Below are 19,167 nucleotides of genomic sequence, written 5' to 3'. Positions count from 1 at the left end.
GGACCGAGGAAGAATCTGCCCCGGTCGGATCATGTAATCCCAGTCACGCTTTTGCGGATGGAATTAAGGGACAATTGAGAGGGAGATTTATAGTCTGGCTTTGGGCCGTGGAAGAAGCCGGATAAAATAGGGCTGAGCAAGTTTGGGCCTAGCTAACTTGGGCCTACCCGAGGATGATCTCCCTCAGCCGTGGCCAGGGCCTGAGGACGGTCTCATGTTTTGGACCGAGCTTTCCCAGATTGGAACTTGCTCGGTCGAAGCCCATCCCCGAGATCCACTTTTGCCGAGACAGGCTTTTGCTACCCAGGTTTTGTGGGAGCACGATTAGCTCGGTTATGCCAGAATGCTATCGAGCTCGGTTATGCCAGAATGTTACCGAGCTCGGCTATATGGAGTTCGACGAATGGAGCACTCGGGTACGCTGCGCAGCGCGATCGTAAAAGGCCGAGGTTGTTCCGCCGGTCTGCCGGGCTCCGCTAGCATAGCCTGACAGTTTGGTTAAGTGGTGATTGTAGGATTTGTGTTGACAGATGGGATAGCAGCACCACGTGTCAAGAGACTAATGGGAGCAGATCTGGGCGCAGAAAGTATATAAGCGAGTCTGCGCCCCTCATGCTGGGATGAAACATAATTTGTTGAGAACAACCTGAACACTCAACTCTCTCCCCTCTCTCTAGATCCCTGAGTATGTGCTAACTTGACCGTCGGAGGGGTTTTCCGGCCACACACCGCTAGGTAGCTCACCGCCGTTGTGTTCGTAGGTCAATCGGACAGACAAGGAGCTTGGTGGAAAGGAGTACGGGCTCTGCGGAATATTTGCTCCCCGTACAGTACCAATAGAAAAATCAAATTTTTGTAGGTATGTTTCGAGACAAAATCCAATAATGATAGATGATATCCCGACAGTGCATGTTCGAGGCATATGACCGAAAATAAAGCTATGTTCGCCACACTCTAACCAAAGGATGGTGGATATGTGACTTTCGACGACAATAGCAAGGGTAAAATCATTGGTGTAGGAAGTATTGGTAAAAATCCTTCTCCTATTATTGAAAATGTTTTACTTGTTGAAGGTTTAAAACATAACTTGCTTAGCATTAGTCAATTATGTGATAAAGGTTATATAGTTATTTTTGAGAAAACTCATTGCACTATTGAGAACACCCTAGAAAACAAAACTTTATTTATAGGTTATAGACATGAGAATGTATGTGTTTGATTTTCATGATTTGTCTTCTCATTTTAATATTAAATGTTTATCTGTTATAAATGATAATGGTTGGCTTTGGCATAGAAGATTAGGACATGCTCATTTTGATTTAATTTCCAAACTTTCAAAAAATGAGTTAGTCATTGGTTTACCAAAAATTGTTTTTGAAAAAGACAAACTTTGTAATGCATGTTAATTTGAAAAACAAACTAGAATTTCGTTTAAATCCAAAAATATTGTTTCAACTACTAAAACACTTCAACTCTTGCATATTAATTTATTCGGACCATCTAGAATATTAAGTTTATGAGGAAAATCGTATGCTCTTGTTTGTGTTGATGATTATACTAGATATACATGGGTATTATTTTATCACACAAAAATAAAGTTTTTTATAATTTCTCAAGACTTTGTAAAAGAATTCAAAATGAAAAAAAATCTTAATATTTGTAGTATTAGAAGTGATTATGGTAGAAAATTTAAAAATGATGATTTTATTATGTTTTTGATGAGTTTGGAATTGATTATAATTTTTCTGCCCCCTAGAACTCCTCAAAAAAATGGTGTGGTTGAAAGAAAAAATAAAACTCTTGAAGAAATGACTCGTACTATGTTTTGTGAAAATAATTTGCCTAAATATTTTTGGGTGGAAGCCATTAACACTACATGCTATGTTATAAATCAAGCTATGATTAGACTTATTCTTAAGAAAACTCCTTATGAAATTTGGAAATGTGGAAAATCTAATATTAGTCACTTATGTGCATTTGGTTTGTAAATGCTTTGTATTGAAAAACAATAACGATAACTTAAGAAAATTTGATACTATATCGATGAAGCTATACTTCTTGGTTATTCAATTTCCAGTAAAGCTTATAGAGTATTCAATAAGAGAACTCTACTTGTTGAAGAATCTGTGCATGTTGTTTTTTATGAATTTAACAACATTATTTCCAAGAATCTTATAAGTAATGATATTGCAGAAAATCAACTAAGCATGGAGAGCATTTACATAAAATAAAATGAAGAAAATCCATTACACGAACATAAAGAAGAAATGACAGTGGAGAAACTTCAAAAAATATATACTCTTCCAGAAAACAACTCAAATCTACCAAAAGAATGGAAGTATGCTCATGGCCACCCCAAAGACCTTATCATAGGTGATACGACGGAAGGTATAAAAACTCGTTTCTCTGTTAAAAATAGCGTTTGTTTTACAAATTGAACCAAAATCATTTTTAGAAGTTGAAAATGATGAAAACTGAATTTTAGCAATGCAAAAAGAATTAAATCAATTTGAAAGGAATAAAGTTTGGTTTTTAACCTCTCGACCTAAGGATCATCCCGTTATTAGTACAAAATGAGTTTTTCGAAATAAAATTGATGAATCTGGAGTTGGTACTAGAAATAAAGTTAGATTAGTAGCTTAAGATTGTAAGCAAGAAGAGGGCATTGATTTTGATGAAACTTTTGCATCAGTTGCTAGACTTGAAACTATTAGAATGTTACTTGCTTTTGCATGTTTTAAAGATTTTAAATTATATCAAATGGATATTAAAAATGCGTTTTTAAATGGGTACATTTTGAAAGAAGTTTATGTTGAACAACCTCCTAGTTTTCAAAATCATAAATACCCGGATCATATTTTCAAAAGTCTTATATGGCTTAAAAAAAGCTCCTAGAGCATGGTATGGAAGATTGAGTAATTTCCAACTTAACAAAGGTTTTTCTAGAGGAAAAATTGATACAACTCTTTTTGTAAAAATCAAAAATGAGGATATGCTAATTGTTCAAATTTATGTTGATGATATCATTTTCGGTGCTACTAATGAAATTTGTGCAAAGAATTTGCTAAAGATATGCAGAGTGAATTCAAAATGAGTATGATAGGGGAGTTAAATTACTTCATCGGTCTACAAATTAAACAAACTAAGGATGAAATCCATTTAAATCAAACAAAATATATCAAGGATCTACTTAAAAGGTTTGAAATGAAATCATCAAAACCTACAGCAATTCTAATGAGCGCATCAATAAAAATTAACAACAATGAGAAAGGTAAACTGGTAGATGAAAAGAAATATTGAGGTATGATCAGTTCGTTACTCTATCTTACTATTAATAGACCTGATATAATATTTAGTGTTTGTATGTGTGCACGTTTTCAATATGCACCTAAAGAGTCACACATCACCGCAGTCAAACGTATTTTCAGATATCTTGTTGGCACTCTAAATTTGGGACTATGGTATCCTAAGGAAAGTACCTTTGAACTTTTTGATTACTCGGATGCCGACTTTGCAGGATATAGACTTGATCGAAAAAGCACAAGTGGCACTTGTCACTTTATTGGACACTCACTCACTTCTTGGTTTTGTAAAAAAACAAAATTTAGTGGCTCTGTCAACTATTGAAGCAGAATACATTGTCGTCGCTGGGTGTTGTGCACAATTGTTTTCAATGAAACAACTTCAAAATTTTGGACTTCATTATGATCATATTTCTATAAAATGTGACAACACAAGTGCCATTAACCATTCAAAAAATCCTATTCAGTACTCACGCACTAAACACATTGAAATAAGGCATCATTTTCTAAGAGATCATGTATTCAAAGGTGACATTGAACTCGAATTTGTGCCTATAAATCATCAATTAGCTGACAAATTTACCAAGCCCCTTAATAAAAAATAATTTTGTTATATTAGAACTAAACTTGGTATGATGAATACTCTTATATGATGTTTATTTTTTTTACATAAATAAATAATTAATTAATTAAAATTAAAAAATATATATTTTATATATTCTCTCTCTCGCTTTAGTTCTTTCTCTCTCGCTCTCGCTCTGATTCTCTCTCTCTCTCTCTCTCTCTCTCTCTCTCTCTCTTTCTTTTTCTTCCTTTCATCCTCAGACACCATTTTCATCCTCACCATCGTCCACCACCAACTCCACCATCCACAACATTATCCATAAACTTCATCACAAATATCTTCGATCTACATACATCCGCATCCGATCTACAAAAAACCACCTCAAATCTACACAAAATTCATTCCCAATCTTCTCTATCATTTTTGTTCATCACCATCATTATCAACCCAAATTCCTCACCTATCTAACCAAAATCCATCCCAAATCCACATAAATCCATCACCGATCTACCAAGATCTATCTCCGATCTTCACTGTTCTTTCCGGTCCTCTTCATCGAGGCAGATCTACATCATTATCACTGTCTTTCACCATTCTCACCAATCTTCATCGTCGTTGACGAATTTTACATCTGTCAACATCTTTTCCTCTATCAATATATTAAAATTATTTTTGCACTTTGTTATATTTCTTATATGGTTATATGTGGTACAAACTCTCTTGTATTTAATAACAATTACTACTACTTGGTATGAAGAAATTGTTTTTATTTGTATTTTCTCGTTTTATGCTAGTGCACTTAGTGTAGTTGTTTATGGCCGGATCTTAATGACCCTTGGTTTTATAAATTGGTAATCATTTTCTTACAATTTGTGTAATTTTCCTTTGTACATTAATTTATGGAGAGACTCGTATTATGTAATCTTTTGAGATTAAATCAATAAAATAAAAAATAAAAAATAAAAATAAGAATAATCTTAAGAGGGCATTTGTATATTCTATGCATAATTTTAGGGGGGAGTATATATCATTATCAACTAATATTTTTTTTCTCTCCTTATTTGCAGTTTTTTTTAATATATAGCAAAGACAGATAATTTTTTAGAGAGAAATGCTTGCAATTTTATTTCAGAAGAAGAAACTACTGATTGATTACATGTACGGGTTAAGAAGGCTTCGCAGATTTTTTGCATTTCACTTCTCTTAACAACTTTTTATGAGCCTCCTTTACATTCCTCTCTCTATTTTCGACTTCTGTGAGTCTTGGCATTATAACCGTTGCATAATATGCACCGCATTCTCCAACTACAAATTTTTCCTTTCTAGCTCTCTCTTCTCCTGATGAATATTATTCAGTTGTCGTTTTAACAAGCACACATCGTCTCTCCATTGTTGATTTTCTTGTATTCTTACTTGTAGTCATCGAGCCATATTGGAAACAACAAGCATTGCTTGTGTACTAAGAACCATAGTGTTATTAATAGCATCGATATCATTCCGAGTACCAAAAACACTAGGACTCTCAGCTACCGGAATAGCTTGTGACTGCACCATTAGTAACTTCTCATTTGCATGCATTACAGGCACCTCATGCATGTCAGAACCATTGATGGCTAAGATAAGAATGATTATACAAGAAGGTAAAACAAATTTTTCACTAACAACACTTGATAATTTCGTATCTCCGCCTATCATCTTTGTCACTTTTTATACACTCCTCCGATCCAATACTCGATGCATATTTGATCAAATCTTTTGTTTCTCAAAATTTTGGGCAATTATGCACCATTTTTTCAAGAGATGCTCCAAAATCCCCACAATGATCATGACAAGACATCAAAACTATTATTCTTTTTTTTTTTTTGCATCTCAGATTATTTTCGCAAATGTGTTTGTCTGATTTTTGTTTTGATCACTACAAAAAAAAAATTCCTCTCTAAAACCACCCTATCTCTATATTTTATTTTGATGATGTCAAAGGGAGAGAAAATTATCAATTTCAATTTTAAAATGTGAATTTACAAATTATCAAATATCTTATATTGCAAAATTATCAAATAATTTTGTTGATTTTTATTTTGTGTCAAATCCATACAAATATTGCCATCATAAAAAAAGGGAAGATTGTTAATCATATTGTTTAATTTTGATGATGTCTAAAATATTATTTGAAAAATTTAGATTTTTTAATATACATATTTTATATTATTTGACACAAAATATTATATGTTTAAAATATAGGTTGTATGATATATTTGTTATAAATATTATTTAAATGGAAATATTTTGAAAATATCAATATTCACTTTTTGACAAAATTCATTGATTTGTTGGCTGGTCACTATTCACTTTTTGACAAATTTAAAATTAATTAATTGTATTATTTTGATAAAATTGATTGATTTGTTGTATTATTTTGACAAATATGATATTGTTGAATTGTTTCCTTTTGATAAACTCACATAGGATGATTGGTTATTTTTATTTGAGTGTATTTATAATCTCTTCAACAATTACAAAACTTTTAGAAGGGGTATATATATACACACGTTTGATATAATATAAAAAGAAATGGTTGCGAAATTGCAGCATATTTCACATGTTGAAGTTTGAAATTGAAATGTTGTAGCTACATCTTTATATAACTTAATGTGGACTTTGCAGACATATTTTTTTTACCTCATTTCTTTATATATATGTATATTATATAGTAGTCAAAACTCACATGCCAGTAAGTTTTGTTCAACTTTCAGCCACAATATTTGACAAAAGGAAAGGGTGCTACATGATGAAAAGTTGAAAACAAATAGATGCCTCGTGATTTGTCAAAGGGGCATCTGCTTCTCCAACGGGTATATTTTTTAGTATAAATAGAAGTGTTTTGTGTAAAGAAAAATCAAGAACTTGAAGAGAAAAATCTGTGTGCTCCAAAATTTTGAGTGTATAGTATTCTGCTCTTTCACTTTCAAATCTAAGTGCAGTATTTGTTCTTACACTTTCATATCTACTCTTTGTGAGAGAATTATTATAAAAGAGGGGTGAGTACCTCTTATCCTTATTTATCATTTTGTGAAGGAATTTTGTAAGAGTGGGAAATTTATTGTTGGGTGAGGCTCAATAGATAAAAATAAGACCTATGTAAAATCCACAAGTTTAGTGAAACCTTGGTGGAGCCTTGGTGGTGTATTGATTCATTTTGATAGTAAAAAATTCTCAATGAGGTTCCTTGGGGAGTGGACGTAGGCCCTGCTTGCCGAACCACTATAAATCTCAATGTTTGTTTTTCTCTTCATGTCTCTCTTACTTTTATATTAATAATTATTGTTCTGTTTTTTATTTGTTAAAATTTTGAATATTGTGTTTATTATTTTTTTAACATTGTAAAATTTGTTTAATAACCCAATTCACCCCCTCTTGGGTTGCCTACCTGGGAAAACATTGGTGTTTTGACGGGTGTCTTTAGTTTCCAATGGTGAGGAACTTGTTAACCAAAATGAAACAATTATATTCAATCAAACTTTTTTACCAGCACTTGGAGTGCATCTTACAAACCTAGATTTCAACTTAAATACTAATTACATCATACAACCCAAAATTCACACCAACTATATTCAATGAGGCATTTTTACAGGCACTTGCAATACATCTTACAACCCATATTTCAAAACAAATATTTGTTATTATTTGTTACCAAAATCAAGGTAAAAATAAATCTCAAAAAAATCCACAACACATAATCATCATCGCCCTCTGCTTCGTCTTCCAAACCGCCCTCTTCATCATCATCGATCTCTTTATTTTATGCCCCAAAACCCGCAAATTCTAGCTGAGCTCTACCGCAATCGACAATCTCAACACCACTGTAGCCTCATTCGAAATCCAATTTGCCACCATGTACACCATGAAGAACTCGAATCTCGACCCCTTCAAGTTCTATGACACCTATTACTTTCTTATATAAGGGAAAACGAATTGGAGAGAGTCGAATTCGTGAGTTGAGAGCCAATGCTTTGTCAATGAAAGATGTGAGCATCAAGTTGAATACATTTCTTCTTGTTTTTCATCTGAGTCTATTTCGAATTTAGTTTTGGATACTGGTTCAGGTCAGAGAGTTCACAAATGTTTGAGAGGGAGAAGAAGAAGAAGGGCAAAAAAAAAAAAAAACCTCCAAAACGACGTCATTTTGGAGCATGGTAGGAAACATTTCAGGGAACCATGACAGAGGATCCGGACTCGTTTGGGAATAGGTTATTTTAGTAATATTTTGACTTTTTATGAAAATATGTACAGAAAAGTAAAAAGAGTAATGTGACGACTTATAGTGACTTTTTAACTTTTTGACTAAAATGTATAGTTGACAAATAAGGCCTAAACAAGTGTTCTGGGTTTTTTATGTTGGCCTCATTTGAGAAGTTGATTATTTTAGTTAGTTTTGACTAAATAAATTTGTGTTTAGAAAGTTGGTTGGTTTTTTTTTTTTTTGTGTGTGTGTGTAATTGATTTGATACTTGTGAGAGAAAAAAAATAAAATGATCATAATTTGAATGTAACATTTTATTATACTGACTACTTTAATTTTTTTAATTTTTGTTGATTATTTTAATAATAAAAAAATCTTTTGTCAAACAGGACTGTTATTATCATTGATATATAATAGTATGTTTTTTTGTGGGATTTGGGTTTAATGTCCCAAGGTTTCCCAAGAATTTATTTTTTATTTTCTGTTTCCCGAGTTACATTGGGCAGCACAAGGTTGAAATGTCCAAAGATCTCCCAAATACTTTTAAGATTAAGAATTCCATTTAGCTGGTGTTTAATAAAGTTAAAAATTAAAAATTGAAAATTGAGTAATCAAATTTGAACGTTGAAATTTTTAAAATAAAAATTTCTTTGATACAAATTTAAGTACTGAGTGGGTGTTTGAAAAGTTGCTATTTTAATAGGTTATTTTAATTTTTGACTATTTTAATAAACTAAAATTTTTATGTTTAGATTTTTTTACAAATAGATGTGATGCTTGTGAGAGAAAAAATGAAATGATTATGGATTTGATGTGACATTTTGTCTTATTAACTATTTTAACATATTTTATCTTTTTGTAAATTTTAGCCCAAAAAGCCAAAAAATAACATTTGCCAAACAATTAAAAATAAGTTATTTAATATGTATAAGATCAAATTTAAAATTTATTATTTTCAAATTGTGTATTTTAATTTTTATATTGTGATGGTGGTGATAATAGTAGCGGTTGTGGCAGCAGCAGCGTGGGCATGGGCGTAGTGGTGATGGTAGCAGTAACAATAATAGTGGTAGTAAGATGATACCGGTGCTTATGATAACAATGACAACCGTGATGAAAGTGGTGGTGGTGACGACATGATAGTGGTGATAACGGTGGTGGTGGTGATAGCGATAGCGATAGCGATGGTGGTAGTGGCGATGACATGATGGTGGTGGTGGTGGTAGTGGTAGTAGTAATAACTTTATAATAGTGTATATCAATATTTATGTTTAATATTTATAAAATCAATTAGAATTAACTAAGTTTCGTATGGTTTAAAATTTTCATAAGTTTTAATCTACATTTTAAGAGACACTTAAATTTGTAAGTGATATCAATTATAGTTATCAAACAGATTTAATTGATTACCACTTAATACATTCAGTTTTAAGTGTTGAATCATATTATTAAACACTCCCTAAGTTAAAATATTAAATTAGAGGATACTGTCTGAGTTTATAAATCATATTTTAAGTTTTAATAATTTGAATTATTCATTTTATAAATTTTTATGTGTAAATTATTCATTGAAAAAATTAAAATATTTCTATTAATCATAATCACATAATTTAATGGGTAAATTACAAATATATTTTTTCAAGTTTGTTTAAATTACGATTTGCTCCTTGTGATTTTAAAAATTACATCTCACTCCCTGAAATTTTTAATTTCATAACAAATGACTCATTTTATTAATAAATTATCAAGTCAATTAACAGTTTTTATTGACCTTAGAAATTTATTTTAATTAATAAGTTAAGTAATTTTATCATTATATAAGAAAACAGTTAAGAATATCAATTTTTTCAGTTAATTTCATTAAATAAATTTTTTTGATAAGAATATATTTGTAATTTTTTAAACTATATAAAATAATCTATATTTTAAACAAATCTTAAAAGATATATTTATAATTTATCATAATTTAAACAATAATACATATGCCACCCATGGAATCGTGAATGAAAATAGATGTACTAGTTTTATCATGTTGGAACTTGGAATATCAATGGCGTTGTTGGGAGCCCATTTTTTTTAGTATTGAAAAAATAAATCATTGAGGCTTGTAGTTTGTCTCTTAGTGGTTTATGTAACTTGTTTTTTCTGTTAATTCATTCCATATAATTTTAATTATATCAAGTTGTTTTTAGTTAATAATACTGGTTAAGAAATTAGGTATAAATAACAAATAAAATGATTCATTTAAATATAAAGGCTAAATTACAAATACACCTCCTGAGATTTGCTTAAAATACGAATTGCCGCTTATGATTTGAAAAATTACAAATACCTCCTGTTAGAATTTTTTATTTAATAGAATTAATTGAAAAAAGTAATATTTTTAACTGTTCACTTATACAATAATAAAATAATTTGAATTATTAATTGAAATAAAATTTTAATATTATTAAAAATTGTTAATTAACTTGATGATTTATCAATAAAATGACATATTTGTTATGAAATTAAAAACTTTAGGGTATAGTGTAATTTCTAGAACTATCTGAAATAATTTATAATTTAAATAAATTTTAAAGTGTGTATTTCTAATTTATCCAAATATAAAATGTTTTGAAGAGCCTGAACAAACTATTTTTATGTCTTTTTAAACTGATAGATATCATTTTGAACATATTAATGTCTTTGTAAATTCTCAAATTCGCACATGGTAAGAGAGTTTGGCCTTTGGCCTTACGTGGTTAAAGTAGTAACAAATCAAAAGTTTTTTTTTTTTAACCTGGAAGCTTGTCCTAACCTCCCAAGGCAAGTTTCGAATAAGTTAGGACTTGCACAGTGGGGGAGCATTAAACCCACACCAAGTAATTGATTAGGCATCCTTGAAGTCCAACCTCCTAACCAACAGTGCTTCGCCCAGGAGATTGGCCCAATGAGAGAATTGAACATGTGACTTTGGGGCTTAAACCCCAAGACCTTACCACAATGCCACAACCCCTTGGGTTAACAAATCAAAAGTTGACTCGTAATATGTTGTTTTCATCATGGATCAAATTAAGAGAAACTTTGTAAGATTTTTCTTCAATAAAATATAATACAACTTTCACTTTCTGTAGTTCATACTAAGGCCAAGTTTGACAACTCTTAAAAAATTCAAAAAGTCAAAAATTCACTATCCTATTTAAGTCACATCATCTTATTTAAGTCACATCACTTCTTGTTTTAGTCTTCCCAAACTTGGCCTAAATAAGTGCTCTCAGTTTTTATGTTGATCTCATTTGAGAAGTTGGCTATTTTAATTGGTTTTAATTGAAAAAGTTGTGTTTAGAAAGTTAGTGGGTTTTTTGTTTTGTTTTGTTTTGTCTGTTTGTTTCTTTGTTTTTTTTTTTTTTTTTTTTAATTGATTTGATAGTTATGAGAACAAAAAGTAAAAAGATTATAATTTAAATGTGATATTTTATTTTATTAATTATTTTAATTTATTTTATTTTTATTAACTATTTTAATAAACTAAAAAAAAATCCTTTGCCAAAAAGTCCCAAGATTTCCCAAGAATTTATTTTTTATTTTTCTGTTTCTGGAGTTACATTGGGCAGCACATGGTTGACATGTCCAAAGATCTACCAAATATTTTTAAGATTGAGAATTCCATTTAGTTGGTGTTTAATAAAGTTAAAATTTTAAAATCCACTAGTGGTGTTTAATAAAGTTAAAAATTTTAAATCCACTAGTGAAAATTGAATGTTAAATTTTTTTAATTGAAAATTTATTTGATATAAATTTAAGTATTGAATTAAAAATAAGTTATTTGATATGTATAAGATCAAATTTAAAATTTATTATTTTCAAATTGTATATTTTAATTTTTATATTGTGGTGGTGGTGATAATAGTAGTGGTAGTAGTGGTAGCGGCAGCATGGTGGTGATGGTAGCAATAGCAATGGTAGTGGTAGTAAAATGATAGCGGTGTTGTTGGCTACATATTTTGTACAGGCCAATCACAGTTCAACATATGACAGGATGAGGGCAATACGGGAAGACAATTCAAATCTTCAAACGTAACCACACACGTGACAGCTAGCATTGGTTATTGTGGATTTGCATAGTAATGGATCAGCAAAGAGATGCAAGATGACGTGGCTTTAACGGTTACTCATATATTTAAATTCAAAATCAGGAGGGAAGCCTAACTGCAGACATGGCGTAGTGGAGTTAACTGCGAGGAAACATAATCAGCTATTATGGAGGGATGATTTGACGGTTAGAAGCTCATTTCGATGGTTATCATTGAGAAGTATAAATAGCAGAGAAGGCCCTAGAAAGAAGACCCAAACTTAGATCCAGAAACCAGTTTTTATCTACTTTATTTTCCTTCCAGTTTTTACATTTCTTATTCTTTACATTCCTGTACTTCAAATTCCTGCACTGCACTTCATTCATAGGAGTAATTTCAAGTAGCTTGTTGCTGTAAACCTCTACGAGGCTGAATTAGACCATTGTATGTTTTTCATTTTTACTTAATGAAATGCTACAATTGTTCTTCATTTAATTGTTGTTTGCTAAATTCTCCTAAACAAACCCACCAGTAAAAGTCCTCTTCGTTGAGGCTGAAAGAACTGAAACACAATCGTCTGATAATTGGTTGGCAATTAATCTTCTGTAAGGACTAATTGATCCTCACTCGCACGCTTAAAATTACAATACTAACCTTCGAAAGCCAAAAAAGCTAACATATACCCATCAACCAACTAACACAAGGCATATAAAGGAAATTTCAAATGTCTCTCGGCAAAGATTGGCTAGAGATAAACAGCCTATGCAAAGTAATGGACATACTAATGGTCAAACTAGTAATCAAAACAATGAAAGACCATCACCTCAGTCTTGGTATGAGCCTCTTTCGAGGCCTGTGACAAATCAAAATGCCTCATTACTTAACAGTGAAACCATGCAAATTAGTGGATCTGGGCCAACACAAGAAAATGGCATAAGAATGTTTCCAAATCCCATATTCGAAGCCATACCTGGCACAAGAGGGTTTACTAATCCTTTGTTCGAATTTGTACCCAGGGGGTTGGAAGGGTTTCCTGTGACTGAAAGAGACACAACACCTGTTTCAACACCTTTCACAGGTCCTTTTGTAGGATGGGCTCAGAAGGGTCACCCATACCCTCAACAGCAGCCAATACCACAGGGACAATCAGTCCCAAATATACCTCTCTATGGACCAAGAGGACCTCAAGCACAAGGTTGTCCACCAAATCCTGTGTTTGTTCCTGCAATGGTGGTTCAACAAGCACAAAATATGGTTCCTAGGGACCAAATTGCTGATATTGTTAGAGAAATGCGTGGACCTATGGCTCGGGGGGTTCAAACTTCTGTGTACACAAAACCATATCCAGAATGGTTAGATAGGGTACACGAATACCCAAGAGGGTTTAGAATACCAGACTTCTTTTTTATGGAAATGGAAACCAGTCAACGGTAGAACATATTGCTAGGTTCGCTGCTCAGTGTGGTGAATTTACCAATAATGATTATATAAAGTTAAGACTTTTTCTAAATTCTCTAACTGGAGCTGCTTTTGTATGGTATATTAACCTTACACCTGGCTCTATCCAAACCTGGCAACAAATGGAGGAGGCATTTCATGCCCAATTCTTCCAAACAAAACCAGAAGTTTCTATGGAAGATTTGGCAAGGTTAAGTCAAAGGCCTAATGAGAAGGCCGTTCAATTTATTGCCAGATTCAAAAGAGCACGAAACAATTGTAGGATCATTCTACCAGAACCTGAATTTGTGAGATTGGCTCAAAATAGTTTATAGTGTAGGCTTCGAAAGAAATTCGACTCAACTGAGTTTCGTGACTTAGTGAAATTAACCTATAAGGTGTCTAGGTATGAATCATTACCTGAGGAAGAACAAGATCGAAGTAATACATCATACAAGACATATTATAGAGATCCTAATTATGAGATTGATGCAGCAGAGATCATAAGAAAAGAGCCTGTGATCTGTGAGGCGTTAATTAATAAAGACACTACAATAGACCAGCAGTTTAAAAAGAAAGACCTTCATAGGAAATATTCTTTCGATTTAACGAAAGCAAATGATATTTTTGATCATTTGCTTGCAGCCAATTTCCTAAAGTTACCAAAATGAGTCAAAATTCATTCTCCAGAAGAATTTAAAGGAAAAATGTATAGCACAATTCTTGGTCTTACTCAACTAAAAACTGTATTGTTTTTCGGGACAGGATCCAAGAGCAGATTCGGAAAGGGAGTCTAAAATTTCCAGCTAAAGCAGAGAAAGTTATGGGGATTGACACTAATCCATTCCCAAAAATTGGAGAAGTAACAGCCAATGTTATTGTGCTAGACTTCCAGAACTTATCCTTGAAGAAAATGGAAGAGGTTTATGTGTAGATGCATGTTGCCAGCCAGACTACTGTTAAGAAAGATGCCAGAAGTTCACAGCAAATAGGCAGGACTTTACAGACCAAAGGGAAGACTCTGATGAGGAGGCACTGGATGATGACTCTTTAGAGGCAACTGTCATGCAAAGAATGTGTCTCAGATGCAGGTTAAGCTACAAATGGTTGAAAGGGCTCCCGATTGATGGGAAGCAATATTACAAGGATGTGCAGAGATGCCCCAAACCAACCAGTGCCTACAATAAAAGGTCATACCCAACTGGTCCTAGACAATAGCCATTCTTGGCCGGACCAACAGCTAATAGAGTGCACTCCAAAGGCAAGAGACCTCTACATGAGGTCAAACCATCCAACTATTATAGAATGGAGGACAATCATCCTGAAAGGAGATCTGAAGTGAGTTCAGGTTACGGGATTAGAGCCAGAAATTGGCCTCCTAGACCAGCCTTACATAAGATAGAAAGTGGCCACTCTCACAGAAGGCCTGAATTAGACCTAAAACAGGGGGTTAGGGTCAAGCAGTGGCCTTCACAGGCAGCTTCAAAACTGGCCTCGAAGGCAAAAGGAGACAGTTCAATAACTGAGCTAGTAGGTTCATGGGTGCCTGGGGTTCCAGATTGGTTTGTCATGCAGAACAAGCCTAAGGAAATACCTACCCAGAGAAATGCCATCGGGAACCAAGGTAGGATGGTTAAACCTCCCTTGGTGGTTCCAAATAATTGGGTGTTACTAAAACATCAAAAAACAAAGGAACCAAGTATGGTCCCAGTAATTTCTAGGTCCCAAAGGAGGAAGATCCAGCGAAGGAACACTCAGTACCGAAGGGATCTGAAAGAAAGTGGGGAAGGTTCTTCATTAACCCAGCCAAAAGACCAAACAGAGGGAAGAAAAAGTTCCAAGTTAGATCATAGTCCAAAATCGACCCCTTCGGATAAATGGAGTTACAGCAGAGAGCAGTTGGCTAAAGTTCACTTTGAACTGAAAGTCAAAGAAAGATCCAGTTTAACAGGTCATGAAAAGGCTTTGATGGAGAGCGACAGAGAGGCAAAGGGGGAAGTTGACCTAGACCAAAGGAAAGAGATGGTTGAAGAAGAAATGTGTGAAGCCTTCATGGCTGAACAAACATTTTTGGTCGAAAAACCAGCAGGAACAGGCCATTCGAAAAAAGTCACTAGTACTGAAGTGCTAGAGTGTAGTATGGAGGATGCTTCTGAGGTAACTAAACAAGTTAGCTTGGAAAAGAAACAAGAGCAGCCAACAGTTCAGTTTGGCTCATTTCCTCTAGTGTCAGTGAATATGGTGCACATATTGCCACAAGAGTTTCAGGCTGAGAATGAAAACCAAGTGGGTCAGGAGATTGACCCTATTCCAGTTTCTAGTGAAGACTCACAAATTAGCATGATTCAAGAAGAGTCTGAGATAGCTACACCAATGAAAACTGCAGATAAGAGTAAGGGGTAAGTATTAACCTCTCATACCCTTTTGAGCATCCTACAACATCTATGACACAGCATGTCAAACCCTTGTACATCAAGGCCTTCTTCGATGGGATACAGATGAACCGGGTAGTAGTGGATAATGGGACGGCAGTAAATGTAACAACCCTCGCCACTGTTTACCGATAAACTACCGATTACTGCTAAACTGAGACTGATTATGATTGGTAATTGAACTGATTGAAATACTGGACTGACTGACTGAAATCTGAAACTGATTGATTGAATATATCTGTTTGAATTGCATTTCTATCTGTTGCTTGTTTGATTATCTGTTCATGTTTTTATGTTTAAACTGCAAATTGAAGGCCTTATCGGCGGCCGAACCGGAAATTGATTAGTGTTTTACGATCATCATAATTTATATGATTTTACGGTGTATTTATCTGAAATTTGATTTGGTATGGTTTAATTAGATTAAAATGAGCTTAATCCCATAAGTTGCATTATCTACCAGTTTGCCATGCCTAGTGACCCACTAACTAAACACTTTATGCTTCATATACACTTCACCAAAACATCTTCTTCAGCCATTTTTGAGAGACATAGCCGACTAGAGTGAGAGAGTGAGAGGATAGGAGTGTTTTCAACTTGATTTTGTGGATTGGCTTGAAGAACTTGAAGAATTGAAGTATAGATTGAAAATTGAGCTCCCTTACCTTGCATTGGAGACCTAAGGTAGTGTAACTACCCTCTTGTTTGTGAATTCAATTGATTCTTGCATGGTTTTAGAGCAAGTTGAAGTCTAGAGCCAAGTTATGGCTCTTAATTGTTGAATTATAGCTTAATTCATGCATGCATGCCCATATTTATGTTAAGTCCATGAATTCATCTTGTCTTTGAAGATATTAGCTCAATAGAGCATGTATTTGAAGCTTGAAAATGATTTAAGTTCATGCATGTTGCATGTTCATCTTGTTCATGAAAATTGGTTTGAAATTGGATTTATCTGAACTCCTTTTGGGCTTTGATTGTTTTTATAATTGAGTTTTGAATCATGTTAAGCTATGAGTCTTGAGGAGTTTTCTGGAAAATTAGCCAAAGGGGATTGGTTTTGATACATTTGAACTCAATTTTGAGCTTGAGGTTCGAATTTGGGAATTCCAGATTTTGAACTCACACTCGAGCGCGGTGACTGGCGCTCGAGCGTGGAAATCGTGCTCCCAGCATTTTGTTCTGTTTTTGAGTCAGCTCGAGCGGGGTAATCTACGCTCGAGCGGGTGTCGAGCGCCCAATCGAGCGTGATTTTCACCTATCCAGCACTTTTGACTGTTTTGCAGTACGCTCGAGCGTCCAAGTCTGAGCTCGAGCGGAAACCTTTGTCTGCATGTCCGCTCGAGTGGATTAACATACGCTCGAGCGGGACCCCCGTTTTCTGAAAATGCTTTTACAGTGCATCTTTGCATCCTCATCTCATCCTAGGCATTCTTAGGCCTAGTTTAAGGCATCTTAATGAGGATATAGATGTAGAACCACACCGAGGCAAACTAGGGATTAAATTATTATCTTTCCCAACTGTGTAGCTTAGTGTGTGTTCAATCTGTAAACTGTGTAGGGTTGGCGACTGGGGACGCGCTCTAGCCTAACTGTAGCCCAGCACTCTGTGAGTAACAACTGTGTAAAGATATGTTCAAAAATGATTATCTTTTGAACAATGAACTGTACTGTTTCTGAATTGATACTGTTAATAGAATGAATGTATGTCCTCTATTCTGAACTGTATTGTGGCATCCTTAGCAACTACTGTTACTGACTGTTACTGTTACAGAGATCTCTATCGGTTCCCTTGTTGGAACCACTACTGTTTACTGATTGATGGCCATCATTGACTGTTCGGTCTTTCAAGACCTACTGTTTACTGTACTGTTATGCTAATGGATGTACCACATATGACTGTACTGACTGAACGACTGAAATACTGATTTAATGAACTATTTTCATTACTGTAAGGACATTCATTCTAAACCTCTTTCCGCATTATGTTATTCACTGGGCTTTAGCTCACTGCTTATATATATATGTAGGTGTACAGGCACCAGACCGCGGCTAGTAGCGTCGGGGTAAGCTCCAGTTTTGTCAAGCCAACCACTGTGCCTCACTGCGAGGTTCCGAGCCTGTCAAGCTATGGCTTAGGGGTGTTTTAATTTTCCCCGTCTGTCTCTGTAACTGTTTTGTAGACTGTATAGACTGTTACTGTACTGTTTCATAGGGATTAGGTCCCTGGTCTGGATGATTATAAATGTTGTACTTACTGTTCTGCACTGTATATATATATATATATGAAAAGTCTTTTTGGCATACAGACTGTCACAGCTCATTGGACATTGTTTATTTACTATATTGGCTTCCGCCAGGCCCCTGTACTCTGTTTTACTGTCTTGCTGTTAAGCAGGCCTTCGGTAATCTCGGATTACTAGCCGATTACGGTGCTAAACCCATAGGGACGGGTTTGGGTCGTGACAGAGTGGTATCAGAGCGATACTTACCACGAGTTATACCGCACACACATGTCCAAATGAGCTATAAGATGTCCTAGAGAAGCGATTAGGGCATTGTATGAACTTGTTAAAGTATGTGTGACTATGACATGACTGAATATATGCTAATGTGATAAACTGTTTAAGTATGTAACTGCTTATGTTTATAATTTTCTATAACTGCTTATAGTGAAATGGATAATGCAAGAACTGCAAATGAATCTGAATCCTCATCCTCTGAGGCAAGAATGGAAAGACTGGAGAGAATGATGGAACTAATAACTGAAAGACTATATCAACAACAGAATCAACAGCCTCCACCTCCTCCTCCGGTACAGCCAGAACAGAATGTGAATGTTAATGATGGGGACATAATTGCACTGACACATAAGTTCAGCAAAATGAAACCGTCGTCCTTTCAGGGAGGCCTTGAACCGTTAAAAGCTGAAGCATGGATCCTTGAGACAGAAAAGTTATTTGAAGTGTTTTCGTGCTCTGAAGCACATAAAGTACTGTTAGCTACCTTTACCTTGCAAGAAAAGGCCATAAGGTGGTAGATGCTTATCCGCGATGACAACACTGTAATGACTTGGGCTCAATTCAAAGGAGCCTTCTTTGAAAAGTACTTCTCTCAGTGTGTTAGGGACATAAAGGTA

This window comes from Camellia sinensis, chromosome 3 (assembly GCF_055761805.1).
Source record: "Camellia sinensis isolate YWXY chromosome 3, ASM5576180v1, whole genome shotgun sequence".
Taxonomy (NCBI): Eukaryota; Viridiplantae; Streptophyta; class Magnoliopsida; order Ericales; family Theaceae; genus Camellia; species Camellia sinensis.
The sequence above is the reverse complement of the archived record's forward strand: the minus strand, read 5'-3'. Positions refer to the sequence as shown.